Source organism: Lissotriton vulgaris, chromosome 1_1, assembly GCF_964263255.1.
Source record: "Lissotriton vulgaris chromosome 1_1, aLisVul1.2, whole genome shotgun sequence".
Lineage (NCBI taxonomy): Eukaryota > Metazoa > Chordata > Amphibia > Caudata > Salamandridae > Lissotriton > Lissotriton vulgaris.
Window position 1 is genome coordinate 1,304,078,103 of NC_141685.1, and position 17,383 is coordinate 1,304,095,485.

Here is a 17,383-nt window from a genome sequence, read left to right on the forward strand (position 1 = left end):
CTGCTGCCACAGACACAAGTCTGACCTCCTGTTGCTGGGTGAAGCTCCGGCAGGGGAGGCCTGGACAATAAGTTTCCTATCCAAGGAGGTGCTGGCACCTCCCCAGACAGGCTTTTGTGTATTGGGGCAGTGAATGCTTTCCAGACACTGCCTGGGGCACCCAAGTTGCTCCATGCATTTTCCAGTTCAAACCGGTTGCTGGGGCACTCTGCCCCAGCTCTGGCATGAAACTGGACAAAGGGAAAGAGGTGTAACCACCCACTTCCCAGGTCCACCCATAGGAGGGACCTTAAAGGTAGTCCAGCCCCTAAACAGTATAAGTATAGGAACCCAGTCCCTAGGACTTTAGATTACCCTGGACAAAACTCTGAAACATATATCCTGGATCTTCGAAAATCCATTTCGACTGGAAGACGGTAGACATCTCCCTTGTGGTCAAGGAGTGACCACCCTGTTCAAACAGGCACCAACAGCAACTTTGCTGATCTGCATTTTTGAGGCTCCCGCTGGGTCCTGAAGAATCTGTGACACAGTACACAGACTTCCAAATATCTCTGACCCTGACCTTCGCTCACAGCAAAGCTGAGACTTGTGGCTGACACGAGAGACGTGGGACTGGAATTCCTGGACATCCTGCATTTTGCAAGCTGCACTCACTTCACGAAGTAACTCAAAGTCGTGCATTGGGGTGCTTGAAGCCCCAGACCCAAGTACCATTTTCACCGTAGCTCAGAGGCCCCCACTCCACGAATGTCCCGTGGGCCCTGCTTTTGCATTTCAGATTGACCCATCTTTGCGGTTCCTAGTCCATTGGCTAGTGAGCCCCCCGAAGACTTTCTTTTACATATAACTTGTTTTCCTAATTGCTGAAGACTTGCTCCAACTTCCCTACAAAGGGAAAGTTCCTCAGACCTTGCTGGTCTGCACCAAAGCCAATCTTGACATCCTGCGTGGGTTGCGTTTGCCAAGGCTTGTTGGGTCCAGTCCGGATACTGACACTGCAGTCAACTAGATCCTTTATGGGCCAGCTTGAATCCAGCTCCTGGTTGTCATCGACACCTCCTGGTCCTTGTGGCTGAAGAGACAAGCTTCACATCTTCACCTGAAATCACCCGACATATGGTGGCATCTTCCTATCGCCATCCTGGTCACTGGCAAGTGACCCAGACTCTGTCCCTTCTGATTTCAGGTTCTTCATATCTTCGATCCACTCTTGGATCCACCCGGACACTTTTCCTCTGGTCGCCAGCAGCACTTCTTTGCAGATCTCTATTGAAATCGACGACGAAACCCGTAACCAAAAGACACCTATGCACCCGGCTTCCGTGGGTAAGGTAACACGAGTACTCTGGTCGTCTCGAGGGTATTGGCCCTCCTAGTGTCTAAGTCTGAAAGGGTTCCTTCGTAGTCCATCCGGAAGTATCCTTAAATTGTAAAATTGTAACTTCTTTGTTTCCCATAGAAAGTCAATGGTAACCCGCGGGCTGTGTTTAGTCACTGCACGTTGCTCCCGTGGGCTTCCTACTTCCTAACCTTTGGTTGTTTAGAGTAGCCCCAGTGATTCCACAGGCCCCAGGCCTGCTTTCTAATTCTCACGTGGTTCTTATACCATTATTTTAGTATATGGTTTGTGAGGCTCCTAGGGCAAAACGTATACTGTGCAACTTATCGTATGCTAATTAAGTAACTTGTATTGTACTTTTACCTCTGACCGCATAAAGAGTGCAGAGGGGTTGTGTTTAGAATAAATACATACATATTTGAGATAAACCTTGTGTAGTGTCCTTTCATTTGGTACTCAAGCGATTATAAGTGGTAAAACAACTTACTTAATACCCTCTCTGAAGTCTTAGCCTGATGACTGCTTGTCCATGCTACCACTAGGATAGCTTTCTATAAGGTTAACTTTACAACCACCATCAATAAGGGTTGATTAGACTGGTGCAAGGTGGCCACTAGAACTAGTGGACATCATATGCCAGGCTAACTTCTCACATATCCCTATTCAACTGAATGTGGCACTCTTCAAAACTCTCCAGTCTGCGTTAACAACATTTGTCTGGGGCGGGAAACAGTCCAGGTGCAGGTGGGATCTTCTGGTACAGCCGTTTGAACGGGGGGATTTGAGGCTCCGAATTTTAGACTGTACTATCTTTGTACTCAGGCTCAGTTTGCTCATTATTGGCATTTCCCACAGCATTTTCAGCCACATATGGCTATAGAGGCGGACGCGGTGCTTCACTCTGTCGGGGGGCACCGGTGGTCCTCGAACTGAGATCAATCCAGTAGAGTGTACAGCATGGGCTTGGCAGCAATTGGTAGAAAGAGCTCAACTATTGTATCTTTATGCTCCGTTGTTGCCCCTGGCGTCACATCCAGATATATCAGCAGCACGTGAGAAGCGAGCTCTTAGCGAACTGGCCAAAGGAGGTGTCACGCGGATAGGGGATCTTTACGAGAAGGGTCCATTTAAATCACTACAGGAAGTGCAAAAGGGTGAAGACTGAGGTTTATTCTCGGTTTCACACACATAAGAGTGCGACAGGCCATCAGGGCTGCTTATCCGGACTACTCGACTGAGACTACCACTTTACGGGCTTTGCAGGTGATTCTGGTGGGCGAGAGCGACAGGGACTAATTACTAAACTCTATAATGCATCTCTGCGAGAGTGGGAACAGCAGGAGCACCCCTCATTTGTAAAATGGCAGGTAGTGCTGGGAGACGCTCTCACCCCTGATGTGTAGACTGCTTGTTGTACCCTCACTGGCCTCTTAACAGCTAATTGAAATTTAAGAATAATACATTTTAAGTTTCTGCATCAATTATATTATACCCCTGTGCAGCTCTTTAAATATGGCTTGCGAGACAATGCTAATTGTGTGCGGTGTGGCATGGCATATGCAGATGTTTTGCACGTGGCATGGCACTGTGTGAATGTGTTTGCCTTCTGGAAGGACGTGACAAAGATGCTAACGGATGTCATTCAGAAACCAGTACATTGCACCCCTGAACTCTGCTTGCTAGGGTATGTAAAATGATTCAAACCCAGTAATAGACTAATGATTGCACTGTCTACCCTGTTTGCGAAGAGAGCTGTGGCGCAATGCTGGGGGGCGAAAGCCACTCCAACCCCAAAAAAATGGCTCGGCGATCTGCTGTACTGTAAAACTCAGTTACAAACTTATGAGGAGGAACTACCTGAAACCTCTCATCCCAAGGACTTTTGGGCCCCGCTTACAGCATACTTGCTGACTAGTCCGGATTCATTATGATTCTGAATATATAGGTTTGCGCTGGCTCCCTGTTCAGGCTCACTGACGGACCTCAGCACTGCTCTATGGTGGGAGTACACTTATGCCTATTGCCTTCGTTGGTAGATCAATTATGGTTTTACTACCTGTCTGGTTCCAGGTCACTATGGTATTGCCTCTACATGTATGCAACTATTGGGCCAAATGTACTTTTACATCATTTAGGAACTGTATCTGTTTCAGCCTATGGGAAGGGTGGGGGAGGGAGGGATGGGGGTGTGTTCGTTTGGCTCATATTGTAACAGCATTCATGTTTACTGATGTTATTCTTTCTTGACGAAAATCAATAAACATATTTAAAAAAGACAAAAAAAGCCAGGGCACCAGACTTCCTCCTTGGACCAAGTTTCCTGAAATAACACAACATAATTTTGAGCAATAAAGGTCCCCCAATCACTGCAGTCCAATTTTCTTCTTAGACTAGCAAGATTCCAGTATGCCACCTTAAGTGGTTTTAGATTTTCCTCGAGATCCTTGTGAAGTCTTGTAAGAATCATCGCCAATGCATTTGCACCTGGGTCAGCCCCGCATTTCGGTGCAAATTGCTGTACACCGATGATCTTCTACCCCATGAGTCAGCCTCCCCTTGTAGTGCAGTTCCTATATTCCCTATAGGCTCTGTGCATTGGAATAATATATCCTATGGATTTGACATAGGACTTAGGTCAGTAGGTCTCTATCGAATATACTAAACTTAATTGTGAGTGCCAGCTAGCTCAGAGATCACTAGAAACTTTCTCAAATTCACAAGAAGGGATTAGTCTCCGACAACCGCATAAACATGACAACTTTGTTTCCCTAGGACTGGAATAACTGTCTTCAGAGTTGTGGAAACAATAGATAAGTATTTCACTCAGTCAATCGTGCATGCTTAGTTTCTACAGAGTTGCAGAGAAATAGTGAGACAGGCGTTTTCAATAAAAGGTTTATTGAACAGTCTTCTTTCTCATGCAAGAGAGGTGAACCACACAATCGTTAGACAGAATGCAGAGTATAATGCGTACAGCAAGAATAGTATTATAAAATAATACTGTGATAGCATTGTATAGTTTCTAAGCCATATAAAAATACATACATAAATAACATAGGCTAAAATACTCAACTGGTGCTTCTTAAATACGCCTACCCAAATGTACCTAACCTAGGTCTAGTACGAAGGAAGAAGTAAGTATGGTCTTTAGCATAGGTTTAGGTTTTTGCCAATAATCTACCAAAGGTTTCTCTAGGTTCTAATCAGTTCCATACCTTAGAATGAAGGAGGTCTGGTATCGCTGTCTCGGGACTCGATTTCTCAACATCCCGCAAGGGGAATCAGAAACACTGGAGCTGGATTTCTCAGCAGTGGAGGGCAGCTTCCTGATCAGTGCATCAGCTGGAGAGTCGGCTTCCTTCGGCACTTGCTGTAGCGAGCTGCGTCGGGCAAGTAGGTTGTCGACTGCTCCGAACCACCGTTCTTTGCTATGGCAAGTGAAGGTATATTTATAGCTTGAAGGTGTTTAGGAATGCCGTGTTTGACGTAAAGTCTGGCATATGAATGTCATGAATGAACACCTAAGAATAGACGTTCATTGGAAAACTAACTGAGTTCTTGGAGAAATCAATATTCAAGCAAAGGGAAGTCCCTAACGGCTTAAGCTGGTTTTCCAAGAAATTGTTGTGACGTTTGGTGAACGGATGGAAGTAGCCATGCCTGTATTTGGGTATCATGGGCTATGCCTAAATAAGGGCTTGATTTCTATGCCTATATAAGGGCAACGTGAATTGTACCTATATAAGGGCATGAATCCTGAAAATTTATTCGGAATCTAAAATGCCATACAACACCCACTCCACTTTCTTATGTTCGACATTATTAAGTCCTAAACACGTTAAACATATCTAAACATGATGTGTTAAAACCCACCCAAAACACATATAAATGCAATGGTACTGGTTGTACACAAAAGCTCATTGGTGCTGTACGCATTTAAAGCAATGTTTCATTCTAAGCATAAAGTTGACATTTGTAAATGGTGTCTGAATGAATCATGAAAATACATTTATGAAATGGCTTGTTAATACAGAATAAAAAATGTGCTGAAACCATTTCATGTCATATACATATAACTGTTGGTACAAGGACATGGTCAAATATTGTCTCTGGAAGTTTTTCAAAGAATTCTAGTTCTCTATGAATAGTTCTACTTTAAGCAGATTACTTTGTGCCAAAAAATGGAAAATACACATTTGGAAAAATTATTAATCATAGAAAAAAAGTGTTCCAAAGTTAGAACTTTGTTTTGAAAAAATGAAGGTCGAATTCAGAGTCTCTCAGAACACTGTGTTCCAAATTAAACGTCAGTGTTATTGTTTGGAGAAAACATCAAATCTTCTAAGTCTGTAAAGAATTTGTCTACCATAGTAGGTGTAATGTAAATGTAAATGTATTGGCATTTATATAGCGCACTACTTACTCGTACGGTCCCAAGGCGCTTCGACCGCTGCGAAACCCTTCCTGGCTTCCCTGAGAGATGGTCCCTTAATGAGTATATCCAGGGTGAGACCAGGCAACCCCCGGCGGTCTGGTGGGGCCGTTAGTGAAGATGAGGCAAGCTAATGCCCAGAGTTGCCGAGTGTGATCGCTGATCAGAGTGGGCACTGAGGCGAGAGAATTATCGAGTCCGCTGACCCTGGTCCAGAAACCTGCCGCGCCGGGAATCGAACCCTGGTCCCGGGCCGTCCTCTGCTCTCGGGTCTGCCGCCTCTAACCAGTGAGCCACACTACTTCACTGAGAGTTGGATTACCTCGTTAAGAAGATCAACCGCACATAGATGTGAAGCATCGCCATCAGCATTGGTCGCATTAGCAATGTTTGTAGTGGATGATACCTGTGTGCCTGTTTAATCTCGTACCTCACCGTCAGCATTTTGCGCCTGTGAGATCTCAATGAATGCCATCATCAGAATTGGTAGCCGCTGGGGACAACACAGAGCATGGGCCGTTACTGGTTCAAGCAAAGTATCAACATCCGTTTCCATGACTGATGGGAGAGTCAGACATGTGTCTAGCACACATTCTTCTCCTCATAGCAGGCAGCATAGAACAGGTAAGATGCAATCTTGCCAAATTGGTCTGAATGATAGAAACCATGTGGTATTCAATTCTCTTAGATGAGGTATTCCCAAAATGTGGACGATGCGCTCACGACACTTCTTCTCCAGCAGAGTTGTTTCCATGATGAAGTGGGTGTCGCTGGTGAATTGGCTTGCCATATCGCAGCAATAGGAGCAAAAATAGTATCCCTGCAGCGAGTCCCAAAATGAGAGGCAATCCGCCAAACATAGAATGCACGAAGTTTGGAAAAATTCCTGGGACTGCTTCAAAAGGTGCTAACAGTCCAGAAAATACTGTCTTAAATACATGTGCAATACCAGTTGTATCAGACATGTTTAAGATATGACTTTCTGAGAAATGTATAGGACAATTTGTAGTTAAGAGGGCATGTATCTCTGCAGAAGTCCTTGCGACTTGTAGATCATAGGTTTCTTTGGCCGAGGTCAGTGGCACAGTTTTCGGTAAACGAATGGCTTTCATTCTGCTTAAAGCATCAATTCATATAGAAGAGATTTTCAGTGAAGGCCATAAAGGCGACTCCCGGTCTGTCTTGGTTTGTGGAAACAATACTTGCATTCAGCAAGTGACCCTGGCTGACACAGTTACTAGATAGGGTAAACCTGGCAACCTGCCACAGCAGCTGTGATCGTTTAACATAACGTAACTTCCATTTGAAAGTTGTCCAAAAAGTGGCTCAATCACCGCAGCCGGAGAACCTTGCAGGTGAAAGGATCATTTTTTAGAGGAACCATCGCAGGCCCCGTGTAAATTAATACCCTAGCAAAGCAGAGAACCGCTTAGTGCGTTTTCACAATTTTTACCACTAAGATACACTTCTCTTCCCCCACTCCAACATCTGTCTGTGTATGATAATTCCCAGGATGTCTTGATGTATTCTTTACCCAACCTTTCATATGTGCCTGCTGTAATATGCTGTAGGCAATATTGAAAATGGAAAATTGTAACAGGCAGAGTGATTGTTCCATGTATAATCCATTCAGTGGCTGGCTTTTCAGTGACAGTAAATTGCAATCTTTCCAGTTTTTCAGTGCTCAGCACCGTATAGTCTGCTCTCCTTTATGCCAATTTGATCTGTTTATCAGTGAGATTGAATTCTGAAAACAGTGACGTAGTATTGATTAAATGTCAAGGCACATAGCCTGAACGTAGGTTTTGTAATGCCCAGCCTAATAGCATGATAGAACGTAATTGCGACTGACCATGTTGCAACATGCATGACCAAGTCCTGTTCCATGATGTCTATGGCAGAGGATACTATGCTGTCCAAAGAATATATCCTGGACAACAGAGTCGTTAACTCATTGTCAGCTACAGAGAGAGTTTTCTCTAAGTTAATACGATCAATTTCTCGTATTCCTTCTGCAGTCTCTACTTGCGTAATCTTCCATGCTTCATTATAAGCAGCATAGATACCGGCATATATAAAACGTTTATGACGCGGTTTTCCTGGTCCTAATAAGAATTCCCTATGCTCAGCGCCATCTTTAAGTAAAGATAAGTGTTGTTTTACATCCTTGAGTGTAGATTTATGTAGCCATTCAAGGTTGTTACTATTCCTGGATGCTGTCTCTGAAAATTTCTTAGATCTGGCCTAGTGAATGTGAACCCCCTTGTTTTGTTCAGGAATCTATCTTGACAGTTGTTTGTGTCTGATTAACCATTTTTTCCAATCTTGATCTGTTCTGTTGTGATGCAAAAAAGTATGTACATCGACCTCCCCCTCTAAAGTGTTATCACTAGCAGTTGTAGGTGTAGGTATAGATAGATTGTTTAGGTCTTTTATCTTGTCTAACCCATGACAAGATGTCTGTTGGACAGTGTCATTCAAAAACATAATTTGCTCTGGGTTGGTGCAGGCTCTAAATAAAGCTTCTTTCCCCTGCACTTGCCAATCTTTTGTGCCTCAGTTTTTCTCTCAATGTTGTCTTTCCAAAAGTCGAAACCAAGTGAAGACAGCTGAGCATAAAAGACTGCATAATAAATTTGCTTGGTATTTGTCAACATACTTTTCATTCCTGTCTTATAAACATTTTCAAAGTAAAATGATTCTGGATTGGAAATATGAAAACCTGAAAAATATGGAAATGTTCCCAAAAATGTTTTTGAGCTACCCTTTGGTGGCATAGGACAATGTTCCCATTGGTTATACATCAATATATTTCTAGGGTTTGCAGATATGTGCAAGAAATGATGACCATCGTGATTATACCAATACATTTGTTCATAATCTGATGAACCTTCTAAGTATTCATGATTTGTAAATACAGCAGACATTTCTAAGTCTGACATCATATTGTTAACAGTCTCGAAGTCCCAATCATCAGAAAAGTTACTAGATGAAACAAAGTCATTCAAGGAAATCTTGAACTGGTGTGGAATCTTCAACAGCTCCGCAGGTCCAAAAATGTCATAGTCAGTTCTGTCCCAAGCTATACCACCTGGTATAGGAACGGCTGTGATGTTCACTGATGACAAGTCTCTATGTTCACGATGGGATGATTTGTGTGGCTTGAGGAATAAGTTGATGATCTTACTTGCTGTGTCCATTTTGACATCATTTCCATTTATCAGCATTCCCAAAGTAATTACCAGAGTCAACCAAATTAGAAAAAAGCACACCCAACAAAATCCAAAGTTCAATCCATGGTGTAACCAGATAAGTCTTTTCAATGTGATGAAAAAGGTCTGTTGCTTGTTCTTTGAAAGTTCTTCTAGCTGGCGTTGTTTTAGGTTCGCTTGGATCCTCAGAAAACATCTCAAAGTTAATGAAGTAGCCAGAGGCAGTTCTGTCAATTGTAAGGATTACATCAGGATTAGTTGAAATCGTTGGAACCACAGGATCACTTGTTACGTTTGTGTAGACAGATGCTACTTCGTTGTAGACAGGTGTTTCTTGACGAACTGTTATTTGGGTCTCAAGAGGTACAAGTTCCATAGCTATGTTGCTTAGTCCTTCATTTCGCACTGCAGATTCTTCAAAGGTGATGATTCTCTCAGTTTGGACCTCTTGGATAGTAGCCAGAGCAGGGCGTCTGCTACATTGACGAAGTCCACTTGGCCTACTGCTTATGATCGGCCACATGATGTGGTTTGACCAGGTCGATGGACACAAACCTGTTCTCCTTTTTACCAGCAGAGGGCGGCATTAATACTGTTCTTGATCCATGGATTGCTAGTACAGGTACAGGTTGTCTTTAAGAAGGCCCAAATTCCTTCTTGTCCGCGATCTTCTCTCTGACTAGATCCCCAAGCTTAGGAATCCAGACAAGCCTTGCTGGGATGGTCGGTTTCTCTTCATTGGCGGCTGACTTCAGGAACACGTTACTTTGTTCCGTTCTTATTTCATTTAAGTCCTGTAAAACAGCCAAACGGTCTTTGATATCTAAAGGTTTTTGGTTTACCACTGAAGTCTGACAATCGAGGTCCGATACTAACATTCTGGCCCCAAAAAGGACTTCATATGAAGTGATACCTCCTAGAGAACTTCTTGGCAGATTGTTAGGACTACGTTGGACACTTATTAGATGTTTGACCCACCCGTCATCCAAGCCTAATACCCTAGCTGTTATAGATTGCTTTATGTCCCGGTTTTTCTCTCCACTACTGAATTTTCCTCAGGATGGAATGGACGAGAGTACCGCAATGCAACGCCCAATTTGGCCATGGCCTCCCTGTAAGCTCCAGAGCTAAACGCAGGACCCTGGTCAGAATGTACCATGCCGACTGCATATGTGCCGATAAAGACTCGCAAATCTTTTATAATGGTTCCGGCGTCAGCCGAGTGCTGAGGCCACATCCAAATGAACCTTGTCTTAATATTTGTGGGCCTGCATTTGTCCACAGGGAAGTCTGCTTGTAGAAAGTCTAATGCTGTCTAACAATGGTGTCTGTACTGGGCTGGCTAAGCTGTAGTCAGGTATCTGGCGGCTTTCTGTGCTGCGATCTCTGTTGCAGTCTATGCAGTTAATTTCAAATCTGTGAATGTGTGCATTCATTCCTGGCCACCAGTACATTTCTTTTAATTCTAGTATGGACTTAGAGATCCCCTGATGTATCAGACCCTCTCCCAAATGTGCTTCGTGTATCAAAGCTACTCTACATTTCCTGTTTGGAATTACCCTATCCCCCACTCCAGGAATTCAAGCAAAAGGAACGGAGTTTGCATCAATTATATATGAGTATTTGAGTGGAAACTTATTAGGTAATGCTGCACCGCTGCCTTTGCGTGTGGCCTTGACAGCTAGCATTATTTCGCCGTCTATTTTCATTTTTGAACGAGTGATTTCAGCTACGGAAGCCATTTGCACAGCTGCCTTCGCGGCTTCATAAGCCAATGAATTCCCTTCAACGTGAACGCCATCACGTTGATGACTCAGCGTATGCATCACATGAGTGTTTTGTAGTCCTTGTCATAACTGAACTACTTGTTTCCAAAGCATTTTATGCATGATTGTGCCACCTTTTGCATCTTTATAACTGTCTTGAATCCAGTTTTGCAAGTGTTCATTGTAAGATTGAACACAATAATACGAATCGCACACTATGAGTGTGGGGAATTAGCGATCTGTATTTTCAAGTGCCATCTTGAATGCTTGTAGTTCAGCTCGCTGAGCTGTACAATCTCCTAGAGATTGTGTTTTAGTGACCATTGATCGAAACTTGCCATCGCGCCAGTGACCTTTAACGATCGCGCATGCCGCACTATAGGCTTGTTTACCCCCTGTAGTGGGTGGAGCTGATCCGTCAGTATAAATTATACATTCATACTGATCTAGAGGCAGAATTACAGCAGGCGGAGGACATTCTTGTTCGTATTGTAGAAATGCTTGTTTTTTCAATATGGGTCAAAAAAGTATTCAACGTCTGTTGCAGCAAGAGAATTAACCCATTGCATCCATCTTGGATGTAAAGCTTTACCATTTGGAATGCTCACTTTTGTCAGGTGTAACAACCATAATGCATTTACCCAGTGCGAGGGCTCTTTTTTTTGCTTTTGCAATTTGAACCGCTGTCAGAATTTTTTCTGTTGAATTGAATTTCATTTCTGCTTGTGTGTACAAGTGTGATTTGTAAGCTATTGTTACTTTTTCTCCTTCGTTAAAAGTAAAGTACGTGAATCAGCATTGTCCTGGAATGATTTGGATCACTAAGTTGCGTACGTTTACGCGTGTTTGCAAATGTTTTGTTGTTAACTTGTCCGTTTGCAATCAATGCAACATTTCTGTGTGTTTTCGTGTCCCATTAACTGTTTTGAAATCAGGTTTGATTAATTCGTAGAGAGGCTTAACCCTTTCTGCGTAATTTAGAATGTAAGTTCTACCGAAATTTAAAAATCCTAGAACTGACTGTAAGTTTTTCAGCGTTTTTGGAGGTTGGAGCAGCGCACATTTCTCTAGAAAGTTGGCTGCCAGGCTTTTGCCTTCACTTGAAAGTTCATATCCTAGGAGAAGGACGTTCAAATGGGCAATTCTAGATTTTTTTAATTGAATTTGTACCCTTCAGAGGCGAATCCCAATATAATTGTATTCACCCTATTCAAGTGCCTATCCAAGCCATTATCTGTCAGATAGATGTCATTGACATATGACAAGGCTTCGTCATCATACGTTTGTCGTTACTCTCGCTGACAATAACCCCGGACTATTCTTGAATCCCAGAAGGAGACAACAGAAGTGACGCTGTGTCCCCATCATTGAGAAAGCGGTCAAATACCTACTTTCTGGTGCAATGTTTTGACAGAAGAAACCGTTAGAAATATCTAATGTGGGTTTGTACTTTTTACGCACAATGTTGTTCATTAATGCTGTACTGTGTGCATTTTGCACTGCAAAGGTTTTGCAACAAGAGTTTAAATGTCTGTAATCCAATACTAGACGATACATATTGTCTGGTTTGGAGACAGGAAACAAAGGATTGTTCATGGACGAGGTGCATGTCTCAATCCCCCCTTGGTATTCAAGTTGATCTAAGATCTCCCTGACCTGTTTTTTAGCTTCATGCTTAACTGGGTACTGCCTTTGTGCAGTTGGTTGATTTTTTAACTGGATTTTATGGTGAGGAGAATCCTCATCTCATCCTACATGATTTTTATATAATGCAGGAGCTTGGGCCAGTGCCCATTTCCTGGCATTAGTATATTTTAAATGAATTGGAATGTGGTTGGAGACGGCTGGCATAATCATGTCTTCACCATGTGGGCACTCCCTGACAAATTGAGGTGGACAGTCTTGTTCAGCTAGAAGAATGTCCTAACCCTTAGAGAGTCGCTCCCAAAAGAGTGCTCTTATCTTTCTTGGCATGTCCCCCTCCACTAACCCTGGTATCTAACCCTGGTATCTGCAGTTTCAACTTGAATGGATTCATTCAAGTTCACTGTCTCCAAATGATCCTTCAAGTTCTTGCGAGCTATGGTGACTTCTGCTGCGCTGTCCAACATTGTCTGAGCCCATTCTCCATTCTTGAGTTGTGTCCTCAAGATCCTCGGCATGTCTGATTTTTAGACCTGGTACTTTCTATGTGGTAAGTTTTCTTGTTTTTCTGAACGTGTTGATCGTCTTTGGACTTCACACGTTCTTCTTTGTTTTCTGACCATCCTCTTCTTTCCGATTTCTGTGACAAAGTCTGAAAGGTATGAAAGGAACGTGTATCAGAAACTTGATATCTATCAGTTTTTCTCAAATTATCCCTATTCCTGAGGTTATACCTCCTTCTAGAGGGCTCCTTTTGTGGAGACATACCTCTGGATTGAGAACGCTTCTCTTTAGAAGTTTGTTTAGTATTTTCCAACTTCTTTTTAATAGGAGTAGGGGTGTTTTTAGTAAAAACCTTTTCAGGACTTTCTGACAGTTAGGGTTTAATTGGTTTCCCACCCAAGCTTGTGGAGAAGTGTGGCTCACTGGTTAGAGGAGGCAGACCCTGATGCAGAGGTCAGACCCGGGACCAGGGTTCAATTCCCGACGCGGCAGGGTCTTGAGCTCAAAAATGTCCACAGACTCGATAATTCTCGCCTCGGTGCCTACTCAAATCATGGGTTCACACTCTGCAACTCTGGGCATTAGCTTGCTTAACCTCCGCTACGGCCCCACCACGATGGGATGCCTGGTCTTCACCTTGGGGATGCCCAGTAGGGGTTATCTCGCAGGGAAAGCCAGGACAGGTTCCCAGAGCAAGCGCTAAGAGACCTGTCGATGATTTGGCGCTATATAAAACAAAATTAACATAACATAACAAGCTGTCTCTGCCTAATTCTTCATAGGATTTTTCAATTATTCTGGCCAGTTCTTGTGGTTTCTCAGTTACATCAAATTCCCTTAACTTTTGGGGGATCGCCACAGATGCTGCTATTAGCTAATATTATTGTGGAGACCAGTTTAAAATCTTTCAGTAATTTCATACGTAGATTTAAAGCAGGCTCTGCCTCGTATTAATTTTGAATTTGTTTCAGGACGTCTGGCATTACCGCCTTAGACTGAACTCTATGTGTTTTAGTGTAAATTGCAGCAAAGACTGTACCCCAAGCGTCGCAGTCCACCAGATGGGGTGCGATCCCCATTGGTAAACAGATTGTTAAAATTCTGTGTTTCTCATGAGGGGTAGTATTCGGAAATACTGCCTCGATTTGAGTAAGTTTTGGAGATAACCAGAATGGAATTTGTTCCAGTTTTGCGGGTAATTTACCAACAACCAAATGTACAGTCTGTGGTGTAATTTTATTTGTGTTCCCCTGGTGGGGGGAATGCTGTGGAATCATTATTGCTGGTTGGACTGTAAGAGTCTGCATGACATATTGAACCAATTGTCTACAGATTTTGATTAGCTCTTTTTGTTGAGCTTGTAGTTCCACATCTGTCATTTCATTAATTTCAGGATGTGGAGTATAGCTGGCTTAAACCGGCCACATTGCTCCTGGTCTACCTAGTGGATCGAGCCTGGTAATGTGATTTATATGTTTTAGGGCGCCTTTAAACCAGAGCGCATCCTCCTGGTATGTTAGTGGAATTTCAATATCCTCGAAAGGATTATATTCCTTTGGTGGTTCATCTTCTTTGTAGAAGTGAAACACATGTGTTACTGGATTTGCTCTGGAGAAGACTATCCATGAATAGAATACATCTGTCTGGTGATATTCATGTGCCTCTATAACTAAAACTGCCCTACCACCTCTTGCTGATAGAGCATTTTTTATAAGTTTTATAGTGATGACTTTCCTTAAATTTATAGGTATGCTTATAGCGTCCTCTTTGGTTTCTTGGAAACCTGTTATATTAAAAGCTGCATCAGCTGGGTCAGCCACAGCTCCACTGGCCCTGGGAAGTACTTCGTCGGCCATTTTGTTGACTGAAAGTTTGCAAAGCAAGTTTCAAGGAAACAAAGATAAGGTGCACAATATTTTGAAACACTGTATCCTTCAACGTTGAACAAACCAAAAACGAATACGTAGGAATTTCGTCCTACTCAGCTATGGCGGATATTATCCTTTTACACACTCAGACGTCTATTGGAGTATTATGGAAAAAGGGGTCTCTGAGAAAAGCACAACTGAGTTACTTTAGTATCTAGCGTTAAATTAGTTAGTTAGTTCAATTTACAACATTCAGAAGGATACGAGGAAGAGTGCTTTATTCACTGGGCTATTTTATCAGCTACATCAATTATCTAGGTGTTCAATGGCTATATGTCTGGATCAACCTGTAAGAAAGTGTTAGGAATGCATCCAGAATTTTAAAGATGTGAGCAGCAGGTGTCTTCAGTTGTAGTGTAGTTCCTACATTCCCAATAGGCTCTCTGCATTGGAATAATATATCCTATAGATTTGACGTAGGACTTAGGTCAGTAGGTCTCTATCGAATATACTAAACTTAATTGTGAGTGCCAGCTAGCTCAGAGGTCACTAGAAACTTTCTCAAATTCACGAGAAGGGATTCGTTCCTGACAACTGCATAAACATGACAACTTTGTTTCCCTAGGACTGGAATAACTATCTTCAGAGTCGTGGAAACAATAGATAAGTATTTCACTCAGTCAATCGTGCATGCTTCGTTTCTACAGAGTTGCAGAGAAATAGTGAGACGGGCGTTTTCAATAAAATGTTTATTTAACAGTCTTCTTTCTCATGCAAGAGAGGTGAAGTGCTGCAATTGTTAGACAGAATGCAAAGTATAATGCATTCAGCGAGAATAGTATTATAAAATAATACTGTAATAGCATTGTATGGTTTCTAAGCCATATAAAAATACATACATAAATAACATAGGCTAAAATACTCAATGGGTGCTTCTAAAATACAATTATGAGAAAAAACAGGGTGCCTTTTCCTGATTGTTATACCTTATTCGGTGTGCCTCTCCCCCTGGGGGTGGCCACCTCTGTGTGTACAAGAATTGTGCAGTCTTATTTAGGTTACCAAATTTACAACATGAACTAACAACCCTTCAGTGTCATAGGGGACCATATATGAAACACAGACTTGTTTAAAAATTGTCATACATTTATTCCAAAAAATTTTGTTTAAAAAGTCATAGTACTACAAAATTGTTGCATTAAAAACCGTTACACGATATATGTTCAATTTATACAAACAATATTAATAACACATTTCTTAAAACCAATTTCAGTTATTTTAAAAAAGATTTTTCCTTATGCAGCATTATTTCCAAAAAACATATTTGTACAAAGGTAATAAAACACAAATAATAGGAACAAAACTGTCGACGCGGCGTTTCGGTGCCTCTTAAGTTCTTGCACCTTCTTCAGGACTCGTTCCCTGATTGGTCACATCTACAAAGACATATATCATAATACATTTCATTAGGTCCCATCTACTAGTATCAGTTACATATACTCAATACATCATTTGGTAAACCTAATATTTGGTAACCTATATAGTATCTTCTGCACATCACAACTCGAGATTTGTTCCAAGGGAGCTCCCAGAGGCATCCTCCTGACAACTAAAGTAGAATTGGAAACAAAAACCGGTGAGGATTAGATAGACCTACTTGTTAACTATTGGACAAAATAGTAGTTAGTCATAAAATAAATGACTTAAAAAAGTAAATATATATATTTGTTTTCCCTTTACTTTATAGTACTGAAGTGGTTAATTTCCATAGTCTCTGAGGAAAGACCAAGAATACTGATTGTGAAGAAATCCCATATAAATGAAGGGCTTACCCAGTCCACAGACACTCTGTTCATCACCACCCCCTTTTCTGAATCATTTTTGTCCACCATATGCGTGGAAGGGTATACTCAGATGTGAGTCCCTAGCTCATTGCACCATCAGGATTCAAGCAAGCCGGGCCGAAGACGGCTGAAATGCCAGAAACCGGTCCCCGGTAGCTTGTTTCCTTCCCAGTATAAGAATTGGCTTGGTAGTTTGGTCTGCCCTGATTCCATGATGCACTGGGCCAGGGTCAGACTAATTTGCATATAGCCAAGTTCTGAGCTGGGAAGGTGCAGTGAGCTAAAAAACGGTGATGGATCAAGCCCTGATCTTTGGACTGGGTAAGAGTGGTCTGCTTAATTCAGACACTCTGTTCATCACCACCCCCTTTTCTGAATCATTTTTGTCCACCATAAGCGTGGAAGGGTATACTCAGATGTGAGTCCCTAGCTCATTGCACCATCAGGATTCAAGCAAGCCGGGCCGAAGACGGCTGAAATGCCAGAAACCGGTCCCCGGTAGCTTGTTTCCTTCCCAGTATAAGAATTGGCTTGGTAGTTTGGTCTGCCCTGATCCCATGATGCACTGGGCTAGGGTCAGACTAATTTGCATATAGCCAAGTTCTGAGCTGGGATGGTGCAGTGAGCTAAAAAACGGTGATGGATCAAGCCCTGATCTTTGGACTGGGTAAGAGTGGTCTGCTTAATTCAGACACTCTGTTCATCACCACCCTCTTTTCTGAATCATTTTTGTCCACCATAAGTGTGGAAGGGTATACTCAGATGTGAGTC